General features: G+C 45.0%; 1 protein-coding gene across 2 annotated transcripts in view; it reads right to left on the bottom strand.

Annotated features, from left to right (window-relative positions):
• Window positions 1–16,131, bottom strand: part of TM9SF4 (transmembrane 9 superfamily member 4) — a 397,487-nt gene that overhangs the window by 44,002 nt on the left and 337,354 nt on the right. The window lies entirely within an intron of this gene.

Raw genomic sequence — 16,131 nt, 5'->3', positions numbered from 1 at the left:
ATTCTTTTGGATGTATGTGATTTTATGTGGATTCTTTACATTGTAAAAAATTACTACACTATATATGAGACGCTCTGGTGTGGCTCTATGTGGTGAGGATTCGCTTTCCATACAGCGTGACGCTCCCCTCTGCAAAACAACGGCACTTATTATTAGCACAAGTGGTGGCGTGTTAAGACAGGGCTTGACAAATCTGCTTTGAATCTAGGAGCCAGTTAAAGAGTTAGGAGCCAGCTCAGCTGCCCAGTGCTCGGAACTGCATGTCCGGGGCATAGGGCAATAGGAATTGCTCTTGCCTGGTGTAAAAACGAACAAAGACCGAAAAAATAATAAGTAGGTTTCCTCCTTCGCTGATGAGGCTGCACGGATGAGCTGGCACTAATATGCATTCCTCGTCTACTCACCAGCGGTAATAAAAAGGCAACAGATCAAGCCCGAAACCCCATCACTCAGCTGTCACACTAGGAGGGAGATGTCTGAGGTGGGCGGGCAGTGAGAGGAAGCAGGGGAAGCCCTCAGTAATGCCCATCACAGCCCTGCCCACCAGAGGGCGACTCCGATTACCAGAAAGGAGTGTGTATCCAGCTCCAGCAGGCCGCGGCCTCAATTACCGGCCAGCCCGACCACTTAAGCCTCGTACACACGCAACGATTATCGGCCGACCGATCGGCTGTCTTTTGTCCAGTGTTGTTGTGTTGGTTGAAATGTGCTCTAGACTGCGCACAAATTTTCTCGGCCAACAAAAACCAACTTCAGAAGTGATGTCATGTTCTGGTTTACTTTCCGTGTGTTTTTCTTCTCTGAGCATGCCCAGTCTTGCTCATCTGAATTTTTTCTGCCGAAATCTGTACTGACTGATGGAAAATCGACCGTTCTGTTGACGGCCAACAAAAATTTTATAGCCTGCACACCAGATTTTGTTCGGCCGAAAAGTCGTAGTTGGTTGTCGGAAGCATCATACTAACAAGCCGAAAATCGGCCGATCGGACGTTGGCCGAAAATTCATGGGCAACAATCGTTGCGTGTGTACGAGGCTTTAGTCAATACACCTGTGGGGGGGGGGGGGGCACATGGGGAGAATCCAGAGAGCCTGGACACAATTTCATGTCGCCATGGAGACCTGGCGCCTAGGATTTGTCGAACCCTGTGTTAAGATTTAAGGTAGAAGGTTTTCTTTGGACACTGCAAGACACCACTTTTTCTCTCATTGGAATACACCTTATTCTGGAACTTTTTTGATTGAATATATCATCACAGTTAATAGGACGGTATTGCTTTACATATGATTCATACACAACCGTGGCCAAAAGTTTTGATAATGACACAAATATTAATTTTCACAAAGTCTAGTGCCTCAGTTTTTATGATGGCAATTTGCATATTTTCTAGAATGTTCTGGAGAGTGATCAGATGAATTGCAATTAATTGCAAAGTCCCTCTTTGCCATGAAAATGAACCCAATCCCATAAAAACATTTCCACTGCATTTGTGAAAAAGGCTTCAGGGAGCCCAAGAAAGTTCAGCAAGCGCCAGGACCGTCTCCTACAGTAGATTCAGCTGTGGGATTGGGGCACCACCAGTGCAGAGTTTGCTCAGGAATGGCAGCAGGCCGGTGGGAGTACATCTGAACGCACAGTGAGGAGAAGACTTTTGGAGGATGGCCTGGTGTCAAGAAGGGCAGCAAAGAAGCCACTTCTCTCCAGGAAAAACATCAGGGACAGACTGATATTCTGTAAAAGGAACAGGGATTGAACTGGGGTAAAGTCATTTTCAGTGATGAATCCCCTTTCGGATTGTTTAGGACAACCCAGAAAAAAACCTTGCCCAGGGAAGAAAAGGTGAGCGCTACCATCAGTCCTGTATCATGCCAACAGTAAAGCATCCTGAGACCATTCATGTGTGGGGTTGCTTCTCAGCCAAGGCAGTGCGCTCACTCATACGTTTTGAAGAACACATCCATGAATAGAGAATGGTACAAAAACATCCTCCGAGAGCAACTGCTCCCAACCATCCAAAAAAAGTTTGGTGAGGAACAATTCCTTTTCCAGCATGATGGAGCACCTTGTCATAAGGCAAATAACTAAGTGGCTTGGGGAACAAAACCTCAAACTTTTGGGTCCATGGCCAGGAAACTCCCCAGACCTTAATCCCATTGAGAACTTGTGGTCAATCCTCAAGAGGAGGGAGAACAAAAAACCCCAAAAAATTCTGATAAACTCCAAGCATTGATTATGCAAGAATTGGGGGCGGCCATCGGTCAGGATTTGGCCTAGAAGTTGATTGACAGCATGGCAGGGGGAATTGTGGAGGTCTTGAAAAAGAAGGGTCAACTCTGCAAATACTGACTCTTTCCATAACCTTCATGTAATTGTCAATAAAAGCCTTATAAAATGCTTGTAAATTATACTTCAGTATACCCATAGTAACATCTGCCAAAAAAATATCTAAAAACACTGAAGCAGCAGACTTTGTGAAAATTAATATTTGTGCCATTCTCAAAACGTTTGGCCTGGCTGTAGTATAAAAAATAAATAAAAAATTCCATTATATATACGCCATAGTTTGTAGACGCTATAACTTTTGCGCAAAGCAAACAGTATACACTTATTGGGATTTATATTTTTTTTTGCCAAAAACATGTAGAATACATATTGGCCTAAATTTGGGAAGAAATTAGATTTTTTTTTTTTTTTTTTACATTTTTTTATTGGATGGGTTTTATAGCTGAAAGTCTAAAATATATATTTTTAATATATATATATATATATATATATATATATATATATATATATATATATATATTTTAAAAATTGTGGTTCGTTTTTTTGTTTATAGCGCAAAAAATAATAAACCGCAGAGGTGATCAAATACCACCAAAAGAAATCTCTAGTTGTGGGGGGGGGGGGGGGGGGGAGGACATACAATTTGTGTAGAGTGTCGCACGACCGCACAATAGCCAGTTAAAGTAACAGTTCCGTATCGGGAAAAAAATGGTCTGGTCATGAAGGGGGATACATTTTCCAAAGGGCAAGTGGATAACCACTGCAAGTCAACAACATACAGGGACGTCCTTGGGTGGCAAGTGGTTAAACGTCAGTTTGAAGTCTCAGCCTCTTTCAAAACAAGACAGAAGAACTTCCTCTGTATTTTTGCACCGTGAATCAGATTTCTATAACAGCTTCACCAACACTCCCCCTCCCCACCCAACTCAGATTTCTTACAACATTCCTCTGGTGCACGGGGTAATCGTTCCAAAGCATTCGAAAAAATAGAACTTGTGTCCGTGTTCTCAGACTGCACTGAAGGAACAGTGGATTTCTTTCCATCCTTCTTTATTTTTCCACTGATCCTTCATTGAACAGCAAACAGACTGCATGTGGTACGCATCAACACAAACCACAACTGGTATATAGTTATAAAGCAGTGAATCTGATTAAACATTCAATGTTGGTGAATCTTCCAGGTCTGTGTGTTTTAAAGCCTCCGCTGCCACATTTGGCACCTTTCGGGGGGAGCGGGTAGATGGTTTTGACAGGTACCGGCTACCACTTCTGGCTGACTTTGCTGCCCCAATCTCAGCTGCAAGTTCTGCCCCCCTTTTTTCCCCATTCACAAAGCATGCACAGTAGGGAACTGGCTGTGAAGTAGCAAGGCTTCACTGCTGGTTTCCCTTAGCCAAGATGGCGGCAGCACCAGAGAGCCGATTGAAAAATTGGCTTGGGTGAAGACAACGCGGGATCACTGGACAGGTAAGTGTCTATATTAAAAGTCAGCAGCTACAGTATTTGCATTTGATGACCCTGATGACGTCAGATACAAGCTGACGAAACGCGTCGGGACGCAGGATCGTGATCGCGCTACCACGTCACTTCCGGCTCCCGGTGGAATGCGGAAGCGGCGTTCCATAACCGGAGAACGCAGTTGTGCTTCTGTTATGCCCTGTTAATATCTGTACCATGTAAGTGCATCTACCATTTAAAAAAATCACACTTTCTGTACATACTTCACTATTCGAGTCCTCTTGTTCCTTTCTGGGTACGCTATATGGGAGTCCATCCCCAGTTCTAGTGGAATTAAAGGAGGAATGTTTTGGAGTATATTGGAAGTGGTGCCTGCCTTGGTATTGGGTGTCCATATCTCCGGTGTCCTGAGTCTGCCTTTATTGACCCCCTGTAATTTAAGGGGTCCATTGCATCCGGTAAGCCTTGACTACACACCGGGTGTTCCTGTGTATTTGGTGGAGGTGTACATAGCTTAGCAAGTGCTGCCATTATTGTCACCATCAAATTTCAAATTGGACATTCATTGCTATGATTATGGACTATTTATTTATTTTGTATTATTGTTTTAGTCCACTTTATAATGAGTTTATGATTGCACATGATTAGTCACCATTTCACGTTTATTGTTGCACTATAATATGCACTTTGTCTTTGCCTTTTTATAAGGTATTTATTGTTGCACCAGTGTTTTTTAGTGGAGCGCAATTTTATATCTAGTAATATTTATTTCTTTCTCATATTCTACGTATTCACGTGTTTATTGCAGCTCCTATAATTGGATTTTATCCTACACTTTTCACATTTTTTTACATTTATAGATATATTTTATCACTTCCTTTGCGCGGGTTTTTGTTGGCACCAACACCATCAAATAATTTTTTTCTCACAGTATTTGTACCTGCTGACTTTTAATTTTTTTTCTGAAGGATTCTGGCGCTCCGCTTTAACCACAATGTTATACTGCGGCCAAGTCCGGTCCTGTGCCGGATCACATACTTGTTCCAGCACTTCTGGGTATCAGGAGCGCCGCTTCTGCTCTGATTAGTCACAGAAGCCGATCAGCGGGTGTCGGCCAATGGATGTCAGCCGCCACCCGCTGATCGGCGAGGAGAAAGTCAGGACGGGGCTCTGCAAATGTAAACAATGAAGAGCTCCATCCTGTCAGTGGAGATGTGTTGGATTTTGTTTCCCTAAGTAAAAATAGCACACAGTGATTTTGTGAGACACTGTATATATATTTTTTTACTATTTTTTTTACTTTGTGCTATAAAACATCAAATAAAAAAAAAATAAAAAAATGTAAAAATAAAAAATTTCTTCAATTTAGGCAAATATGTATTCGGCTACATATTTTTAGTAAAAAAAATCCCAATAAGCGTATATTAATTGGTTTGCGCAAAAGTTATAGTTTCTACAATTTATGGGATCATTTTATTTTTATTACTAATAATGGCGGCGATCAGCGATTTATAGCGGAACTGCAATATTGCGGGGGACAGTCGGACAATAACTGAAGTTCTGAGTCACGTACCGGGTACTAGGCTAGCTTCCATGTCCTTTACTGAGCAGCTGAACACAGGTCAACCGCTCGGCACGGGTATCATTCTGACTTCGCTTTACAATTGTTCCCTGAATGGAAAAGGTGGAAATTGAAATGTCACTGCCTCACCTCTCTGTCTCATCCAATCAGGGAAAGCTTTGCATGCATAGAAATAATGCAAAGCGATCTCTGAATGGCACCCGTGCAGAGCGTCTGACCTGCTTTCTTCACAATACAGCAGGGCAGACACTAGGCATGGGACCCGGAAGCTAGTGGGGAGGGGGGGGGGGGGGGAGAGATCACTGGAGTGGCATTTACTACAGTGATTTCCAGCTTCTAGATCAGGGGTCTCCAAACTTTCTGAACAAAGGGCCAGTTTACTGTCCTTTGGGGGGCAGACTGTGGCCAGTGGGAGTAGAAAATACCCTGGCATAAATCGGCGAAAAAACAATGCCCCATCTGTGGCGTCACTGGGAGGAATAGCGCCCCATCTGTGGCGTCACTGGGAGGAATAGCGCCCCATCTGTGACGTCACTGGGAGGAATAGCGCCCCATCTGTGGCGTCACTGGGAGGAATAGCGCCCCATCTGTGGCGTCACTGGGAGGAATAGCGCCCCATCTGTGGCGTCACTGGGAGGAACAGCGCCCCATCTGTGGCGTCACTGGGAGGAATAGCGCCCCATCTGTGGCGTCACTGGGAGGAATAGCGCCCCATCCGCGAGGTCCCTGGGAAGAAAATCGACAAATCCACGGGGTCCCTGGGAAGAAAAACGACCCATCCGCGGGGTCACTGGGAAGAAAAACGACCCATCCGCGGGGTCACAGGGAAGAAAAACGACCCATCCGCGGGGTCACAGGGAAGAAAAAACGACCCATCCGCGGGGTCACAGGGAAGAAAAACTACCCATCCGCGGGGTCACAGGGAAGAAAAAACGACCCATCCGCGGGGTCACAGGGAAGAAAAACGACCCATCCGCGGGGTCACAGGGAAGAAAAACGACCCATCCGCGGGGTCACAGGGAAGAAAAACGACCCATCCGCGGGGTCACAGGGAAGAAAAACGACCCATCCGTGGGGTCACAGGGAAGAAAAGCGACCCATCCGTGGGGTCACTGGGAAGAAAAGCGACCCATCCGTGGGGTCACAGGGAAGAAAAGCGACCCATCCGTGGGGTCACTGGGAAGAAAAGCGACCCATCCGTGGGGTCACAGGGAAGAAAAGCGACCCATCCGTGGGGTCACTGGAAAGAAAAGCGACCCATCCGTGGGGTCACTGGAAAGAATAGCGACCCATCGCTGATGGTGTCACTGGGAAGAATAGTGACCCATCGGTGGCATCACTGGGAAGAATAGCGCCCGATCAGTGATATCTTTGGGAGGAATAGTGCCCCATCATTGGTGTCTTTTGGAGGAATAGAACCAAACTGTTGGTGTCATTGGGAACAATTGTGCCTCCTTGTGGTGTCAGTGGGAGAAATTATGCTCCATCGTTGGTGTCAGTGGCTTAGTGATCCAAGGGCCAGACAAAAAATAAAAAAAGCCCATGGGCCACAGTTTAGAGACCACTGTTCTAGAGGGATGCCACAGGTATGGTATATGCATAGTTACCTGGACCAATATAACTACGTAAATATATCCACATCTAGAATTTGTTAAAAAAAAAAAAAAAAAACACCTGGACCAGGAAAATTCACCTGCAGTGAATATTTGGTGAATATCAGATTTAAATATAACCTGGAATTCTGTTGGGTGAAAGTCGCATTTCCTGCTTTATAAATACGCTCCGATAGGTTTACAAACAGCCAAGTGCGTGAATTGTGCTACAAATACTTTTCATTGTGCTTGAGAATTGAATCTCAGGAGTGCGGCTGCAAGAAATGCCTCGGCCACTTAGGCCCCTTTCACACAGGTGCACCGTTACCGATCCGCCTGTCAGTTTTTCAGGTCGATCTGAACGGTCACCCCATGCATCTCTATGAGGCATCGGATGTCAGCGGAGACATGTCCACTGACATCCGATCCGTCAAATCTGGACAGATGGAAACCCCATTTTACATCCGTCCAGCGGATCGGATGAGAACGAACAGGCAGTCCCTTCCCATCCGATTCCCCCATAGAGAAGAATTGGGACCTGACAGCTGTGTCTCCGCACACAGCCTGGAGACAGAGCTGCCATCCGCCTGCTCAGCGGGGGATCGGCGGATCGATCCCCCGCTGAGATAAACGGAGTCCGCCTGATGGAGTGTGTGAAAATATTGTATAGCTCTTTTAGCGATTATTTATCACCAGCACAAATAATAATTTGGGGACTGTCTGTTATAACTTTAAACTGGCACTATAAAAGTGGTTGTAAACTCCCCCTCTGTAAGCTGTACCTATAGCTACCTCTATAATAAGGCTTACCTATAGGTACTGTAAATATCCTCTAAAATTGCACCGTTTAGGAGATATTTACATTTCATGCAGCCGATGACGTCATCGGCGCATGCGATCTGGGCGGCCGTTTCTTCAGAGCCCTGTGCCGTGAGCGGTGGCTCCCGCACACATGTGCGGGAGTGACGTCACGCGGCTTCCCAGCCAGTTGCATAGCCGGAGTCCACAGACCAGGAAGGAAGATGGCAGAAGATGGATGCGGCCGCCACCGGGGACAATGAGGGCTTCGTTTGGAGGTGTTGCATAATGTGCTAGTATGCGATGCATACTAGCACATTATGCATTTACTTTGCAGGGAAGAAAAAAAAAAAAGGAAGAGTTTATTTCCTCTTTAATTGGAAGGATGAACAACAGAAAAACTAAAAGGTAAGTCTGGCAAAATAATAAGAGAACCAAAAGAATGTATATATCCTGCACTATCTGCCTATTGCACTGTACTTGTTTGCATATCTTTGCATATATTTTACTCTGCATCAGGAAGTTCAATGCACTTTATTCAGGATATAAACATACCATGATACCGATTTCCTCAGGATACTATATATCCATTATCATCTTACTGTACACCTCTGACTCTATAGTAGATCACATACTACATATCCTATCCCATCTTACATCTCTGACTCTGTACAGATTCTACACATTTTATTATTAGTTATATATTTTTTTCATCACATTGAATATTTACCAATTATTATATATTTTGAGCCTTACTCATTGAGATCAGCATCAACACTCTACATTTAATATTATTTTTCATTAATATTAGTTCACCCATTGAGAAATCTAGCGCCAAATTTTTTTCCCTTTATCCATTATACTACATATCCTATCCCATCTTACATCTCTGACTCTATAGTAGATCACATACTACATATCCTATCCATCTTACACCTCTGACTCCACAGTACAGTGATGGTGAACCTTGGCACCCCAGATGTTTTGGAACTACATTTCCCATGATGCTCACCTACACTGCAGAGTGCATAAGTATCATGTGGAATGTAGTTCCAAAACATCTGGGGTGCCAAGGTTTGCCATCACTGCCATAGTAGATCACATACTACATATCCTATCCCATCTTACACCTCTGACTCCATAGTAGATCACATACTATATATCCTATCCATATTACACCTCTGACTCCATAGTAGATCACATACTATATATCCTATCCATCTTACACCTCTGACTCTGTAGTAGATCACATACTATATATCCTATCCATCTTACACCTCTGACTCTATAGTAGATCACATACTATATATCCTATCCATCTTACACCTCTGACTCTATAGTAGATCACATACTACATATCCTCTCCCATCTTACATCTCTGACTCTATAGTAGATCACATACTATATATCCTATCCATCTTACACCTCTGACTCTATAGTAGATCACATACTACATATCCTCTCCCATCTTACATCTCTGACTCTGTAGTAGATCACATACTACATATCCTCTCCCATCTTACATCTCTGACTCTGTAGTAGATCACATACTATATATCCTCTCCCATCTTACACCTCTGACTCTATAGTAGATCACATACTATATATCCTCTCCCATCTTACACCTCTGACTCTATAGTAGATCACATACTATATATCCTCTCCCATCTTACACCTCTGACTCTATAGTAGATCACATACTACATATCCTCTCCCATCTTACACCTCTGACTCTATAGTAGATCACATACTATATATCCTATCCATCTTACACCTCTGACTCCATAGTAGATCACATACTATATATCCTATCCATCTTACACCTCTGACTCCGTAGTAGATCACATACTATATATCCTATCCATCTTACACCTCTGACTCCATAGTAGATCACATACTATATATCCTATCCATCTTACACCTCTGACTCCATAGTAGATCACATACTATATATCCTATCCATATTACACCTCTGACTCCATAGTAGATCACATACTATATATCCTATCCATCTTACACCTCTGACTCTATAGTAGATCACATACTATATATCCTATCCATATTACACCTCTGACTCCATAGTAGATCACATACTATATATCCTATCCATCTTACACCTCTGACTCTATAGTAGATCACATACTATATATCCTATCCATCTTACACCTCTGACTCTGTAGTAGATCACATACTATATATCCTATCCATCTTACACCTCTGACTCCATAGTAGATCACATACTATATATCCTATCCATCTTACACCTCTGACTCCATAGTAGATCACATACTACATATCCTCTCCCATCTTACACCTCTGACTCTATAGTAGATCACATACTACATATCCTATCCCATCTTACATCTCTGACTCTGTAGTAGATCACATACTATATATCCTCTCCCATCTTACACCTCTGACTCCATAGTAGATCACATACTATATATCCTATCCATCTTACACCTCTGACTCCATAGTAGATCACATACTACATATCCTCTCCCATCTTACACCTCTGACTCTATAGTAGATCACATACTACATATCCTCTCCCATCTTACACCTCTGACTCTATAGTAGATCACATACTACATATCCTATCCCATCTTACATCTCTGACTCTGTAGTAGATCACATACTATATATCCTCTCCCATCTTACACCTCTGACTCCATAGTAGATCACATACTATATATCCTATCCATCTTACACCTCTGACTCCATAGTAGATCACATACTACATATCCTCTCCCATCTTACACCTCTGACTCCATAGTAGATCACATACTATATATCCTCTCCCATCTTACACCTCTGACTCTATAGTAGATCACATACTACATATCCTATCCCATCTTACATCTCTGACTCTGTAGTAGATCACATACTATATATCCTCTCCCATCTTACACCTCTGACTCCATAGTAGATCACATACTACATATCCTCTCCCATCTTACACCTCTGACTCTGTAGTAGATCACATACAGTGCATCCAAAGTATTCACAGCGCTTCACTTTTTCCATATTTTATGTTACAGCCTTATTCCAAAATGGATTAAATTCATTATTTTCTTTTACAATCCCCCATAATCATAACATGAAAGAGGTTTGATTGAAATCTTTACAAATTTATTTAAAAAAAAAAAACAAAAAAAAAAAATCCCATGTAAATAACTATCACAGTCTTTGCTCAATACTTTGTTGAAGCACCTTTGGCACCAATTACAGCCTCCAGTATTTTGAGTATAATTCTACAAGCTTGGCACACCAATTTTTGGGCAGTTTCTCCCATTCTTCTTTGCAGGACCTCTCAACCTCCATCAGGTTGAATGGAGAGTGTGGGTGCACAGCCATTGTCAGATCTCTCCAGAGATGTTCAATCGGGTTCAAGTCTGGGCCTCTCAAGAACATTCACAGAGTTGTCCCGTATCCACTCCTTTGTTATCTTGGCTGTGTGCTTAGGGTCGTTGTCCTGTTGGAAGATGAACCTTCGCCCCAGTCTGAGGTCCAGAGCGCTCTGGAGCAGGTTTTCATCAGGGATGTCTCTGTACATTTCTGCATTCATCTTTACCTCAATCCTGACTAGTCTCCACGTTCCTGCCGCTGAAAAACATCCCCACAGCATGATGCTGTCACCACCATGCTTCACTGTAGGGATGGTATTGGCCAGGTGATGAGCGGTGCCTGGTTTCCTCCAGACATGACGCTTGCCATTCATGCCAAAGAGTTCAATCTTTCTTTCATCAGACCAGAGAATTTTGTTTCTCATGGTCTGAGAGTCCTTCAGGTGCCTTTTGGCAAACTCCAGGTGGGCTGTCATGTGCCTTTTACTGAGGAGTGTCTTCCGTCTGACCACTCTACCATACAGGCCTGATTGGTGGAGTGCTGCAGAGATGGTTGCTCTTCTGGAAGGTTCTCTTCTCTCCACACAGAAAAGCTTGAGCTCTGTCAGAGTGACCATCGGGTTCTTGGTCACCTCACTGACTGAGGCTCTTCTCCCCCAATCACTCAGTTTGGCTGGGCGGCCCGCTCTAGGAAGAGTCCTGGTGGTTCCATAATTCTTCCCTTTATGGATGATGGAGGTCACTGTGCTCATTGGGACCTTCAATGCTGCAGAAATGTTTCTGTACCCTTCCCCAGATCTGTGCCTCCATACAATCCTGTCTCGGAGGTCTATAGACAATTCCTTAGACTTCATGGTTTGTACTCTGACATGCACTGTTAACTGTGGGCCCTTATATAGACGTGGTGTGGTGCCTTTCCAAATCATGTCCTATCAACTGAATTTACCACAGGTGGACTCCAAGTTGGTGGACTCCAAGTTGGTGGACTCCAAGTTGGTGGACTCCAAGTTGGTGGACTCCAAGTTGGTGGACTCCAAGTTGGTGGACTCCAAGTTGGTGGACTCCAAGTTGGTGGACTCCAAGTTGGTGGACTCCAAGTTGGTGGACTCCAAGTTGGTGGACTCCAAGTTGGTGGACTCCAAGTTGGTGGACTCCAAGTTGGTGGACTCCAACATCTCAAGGATGATCAGTGGAAACAAAATGAACCTGGGCCCAATTTTGAGTGTCATGGCAAAGGCTGTGAATACTTATGTACATGTGATTTTTTCCTTTTTTATTTTTAATACATTTGCAAAGATTTCAATCAAACTTCTTTCGTGCTGTCATTATGGGGTATTTTTTGTAGAAGTTTGGAGGAAAATAATGAATTCAATCAATTTTGGATTAAGGCTGTAACATAATAAAATGTGGAAAAATGTGATTTTTGACTTTCCGTAAAATCCATTTCTCTGATGTTCATTGATGGACACAGCTCCTGATTCTTCTTAACCATTGGGTTATACTGCCCCTACAGGAGTAGGACACTAGGCAGAAAAAGCTTGACTACGCCTATGGATAGTCCCAGGGGGTATACTCCCACTCCCAGCTATAGGCCCTCAGTTTTGTTAGAAGCAGTTTCAGAAGAAAGCCAACTCCACAGAGGGTGGGTGCTGTGTCCATCAATGAACATCAGATTCATTGATGGACACAACTCCTGATTCTTCTTAACCATTGGGCCGTCCCAAAGCAGTTGTAAACATGAGGGATGGGGAAAAACAGCAGAAAAAAAATTCCCAAGGATAATCATAGCCAACCAGGTAACATGGAGCTCAACCATAACAACTGGACCTCACCTGAAAAAAACAATACACCCTCAAAAGAGGACAAAGGTCCGATAAACAGCAGCCAGCAAAACCTTGCGGCCAAAAGAAGCATCCGCAGATGCCAACACATCCATTTTATATAACTGATGCTGGAAGGCCCAGTAGGCACTAAGCACCCGAGTAGAATGTGCCCTAATAGGTAAAGGAGGAGTCTGACCCCTAATTGAGTAGGCCTCAATCACTGTCTGCCTGATTCATCTGAAAATGGTCGCAGCAGAAGCGGCCAACCCTTTTCGAGGTCCAACTGTGAGTAAAAATAGGGAGTCTGACTCCCTAAAAGACTCTGTAGCTGCCAGGTACACCCTGATTGCCCGAACCACATTCAGGGAATGCAGAGCAATTTCCTTGTTTAGGCCTGGCACATAGGAAAGGCAACACAATGTCTTCATTCAAATGTAAATCAGAGACAACCTTTGGAAGGAACAACGGACAGGGACGAAGAACCACCTTATCCCTGTAAACCGCCAGGCAAGGTGAACGACAAGACAACGCCGCCAGCTCCGACACTCTGCACGCAGAAGTAATAGCCACCAAAAAGGCCACCTTCTGGGACAAACGTAAGCAGGGGAACCTCCCGATATTTTCGAAGAGAGATTACTGGATAATTGACACCACCAATTTGAGGACCCATGGTGGTAATGAAGACCGCACTGGAGGAACCAAGTGTCGAGCTCCTGGATAAAGGTATGCACCAAAGGAAAGTGTGGCCAATGGACGTTTAAAGAAAACCGCCAAGATCTAAACCTGGTCCTTGATGGTACTCAAGGCCAGGTACTGCTCAACCCCCCGTTGGAGGAAAGCCAAGATCCGAGCCACCGAAAAAGGAGCAAAAGAAAACCCCAAAAGACACCACGCAACATACATCTTCCAAGTACGACGGTAGATCTTCCTAGAAGTAGATTTTTTAACTTTTAACAGTGTAGGAATCACCCATTCAGAGAAACTTCTATCCTTCAGCACCTGGCATTCAACAGCCAAGCCGTTAAATCCAGCGACTGTAAAGCAGGATGGAAGATTGTTCACTAAAAACAGCAGATCTTCATTTAGAGGGAGTCTCCAAGCAGCATCGACGACCAGCTGTACCAGATCGGCGTACCAAGAACGGCGAAGGCAGTCTGGAGCCACTAGAAAGACCAGAATCCCTTGCTGCCTCAATCCTGCACATGAATCTTGGCAGAAGTTTGAGAGGGGGAAAGGTATAAATCATACGATACTGACGCCAAGGAGCCACTAATATGTCTGCGGCGTTGGCCAGAGGATCCCGAAACCATGCCACAAACCTCTGTACCTTCCATGGATTGTGTACAGCAGAGAGGACTGGAACGATCGTTCTGCCCACCTTAGAATGCTGGCTACTTCCTGATCCACCAGGACACTTCTTGTGCCCCCATGGTGATCGACATATGCCACGCCCGTGGCATTGTCCAATTGAATTCGTACTGGACACCCCTGAAGACGAAGGTCCAATGATCCAGACAAAGTCTGATCGCTCGGAGTTCCAGTACATTGATCAGCAGTCTGGACACTTCCCGAGTCCAGACCCCCTGAGCACAAGCTGTGCTGAAGACGCCCTCCCACCCGGACAGGCTGGCATCCGTGGTGATAACCGCCCAGTACAGGGGGAGAAGGATTTCCCTGTCAAAGTGCCGGAGAACGAAGCAACCTCTAGAGACTGTGGATTCTTGTCCCATTTCTCCAGAATCTCTTTTTTTGCAAAGATCTCATGTGGAACTGTGCCAACGAAACCGCCACGTAGGTAGACGTTAGGCCCAGCACCCGCATGCAAGCCCAGAGGGATGACCGTCTGCTGGACAACAGAAGCTGAATTACCTCCTGCAATTTCTGGAGTTTTTCCAGAGGAAGCAACACTCTGGCTGAGGCCTAATCCACCCAGATAGTCCAGTTTTGTGGACGGAACCAGAGCAGACTTCTGAAGGTTCAAAATCCAACCGAACTCCCTCAGAGATTGCAGAGTAATCTCCAAGGTGTCCATCAGAACTGTCGGAGACTCTGGTCGCAGAAGAAGATCGTCCAGGTACCCCAGTACTGTGCTCCCTGCTGAAGCAACAATGCTAGCACCGGGGCCAACACTTTGTGAAGGCCCGAGGAGCGGGGGCGAGACCGAAAGGTAAACACCACAAACTGATAATGCTCCTCGCCCACGGCAAAGCAGAGGAATCGCTGGTGACCGGCACATATTGGAATGTAAATGTAGGTGTCCTTGATGTCGATAGAAGCGAGAAAATCCCCCAGATGTAGGGACACCACTACCGTGCGGATGGACTCCATTCAGAAGTTCTGTACCTGCACAAGGCAGTTTAGCACCTTGAGGTATAGAACAGGGAGGTACCTTGCCTTCCTTCCAGAGACTATAAAGAGGTTTGAGTAAACACCTGGAAATATTCTGAAGCCGGAACTGGGACAGTCACCCCATGAAGTAAAATGTCTTGCACTGCCCCAAAGTAACCCCATAGCGATCTGGAGACAAGTGCAGGTTGGAAGGGTAGAACCTTTCGAAGGAAAAGACCAAAACTATCTTGTAGCCCGGACCGAATGACTTTGTGGACCCACTTGGCCTGTACCATAGAGGTCCACGGATCTGGAAATCAGCGAAGACGTCCCACCCCCCCCCCCCCCCCAGATACGGGTGAGGGCGCCCCTTCATGCAGAGGAAGCCTTGTTCGCAGGTCTGCAAGAGCCCCTCGTGGCTTGCCAGACCAGGTCCTCTTAGAATCACGGGGGTGGCCCTGAAGGACTTTTACCCCTTGGGGGATGAAAAAAAAGGCTTCTTATGAGCCAAGAAGAATGGCCCATGTCTACTAATGATGTCATCCAAGGAAGCTCCAATCAGAGAGAGATCAGATAAGGCTGTCTTAGAAGTCTGGTCCGCAGACCAGCATTGTCAGCCAGATAAGACGCCGAAGGACATCTGCTGATACAGACTGCCTAGAATCAAAAGAAGCCGCAACCAGAAGCATCCCAGAAAAACTGTAGCCCCTGGATCAACTGATCCACCGGCTCTGCAAAGGCAGTGTGAAGTCGTTTCCCCTCCAGGTCTCGGCATAAAGGTTTAGCCCACTCATCACGGTTTGCGACACCAAGGCAATAGCCGAACCAGCCACAGTGAACATATGGCAGGCCAGAGCCTCCGCCCTCCTATCAACCGGATCTTTAAAGGCCGGGTCTCCTCAACCGGAAGTAGGGTAGCTT

The sequence above is a fragment of the Pelophylax lessonae genome, assembly GCF_965119305.1.
Source record: "Pelophylax lessonae genome assembly, chromosome: 11".
Classification (NCBI taxonomy): Eukaryota; Metazoa; Chordata; class Amphibia; order Anura; family Ranidae; genus Pelophylax; species Pelophylax lessonae.
Note: the sequence above shows the minus strand (reverse complement) of the source record. Positions and strands in the feature narration are given on the sequence as shown.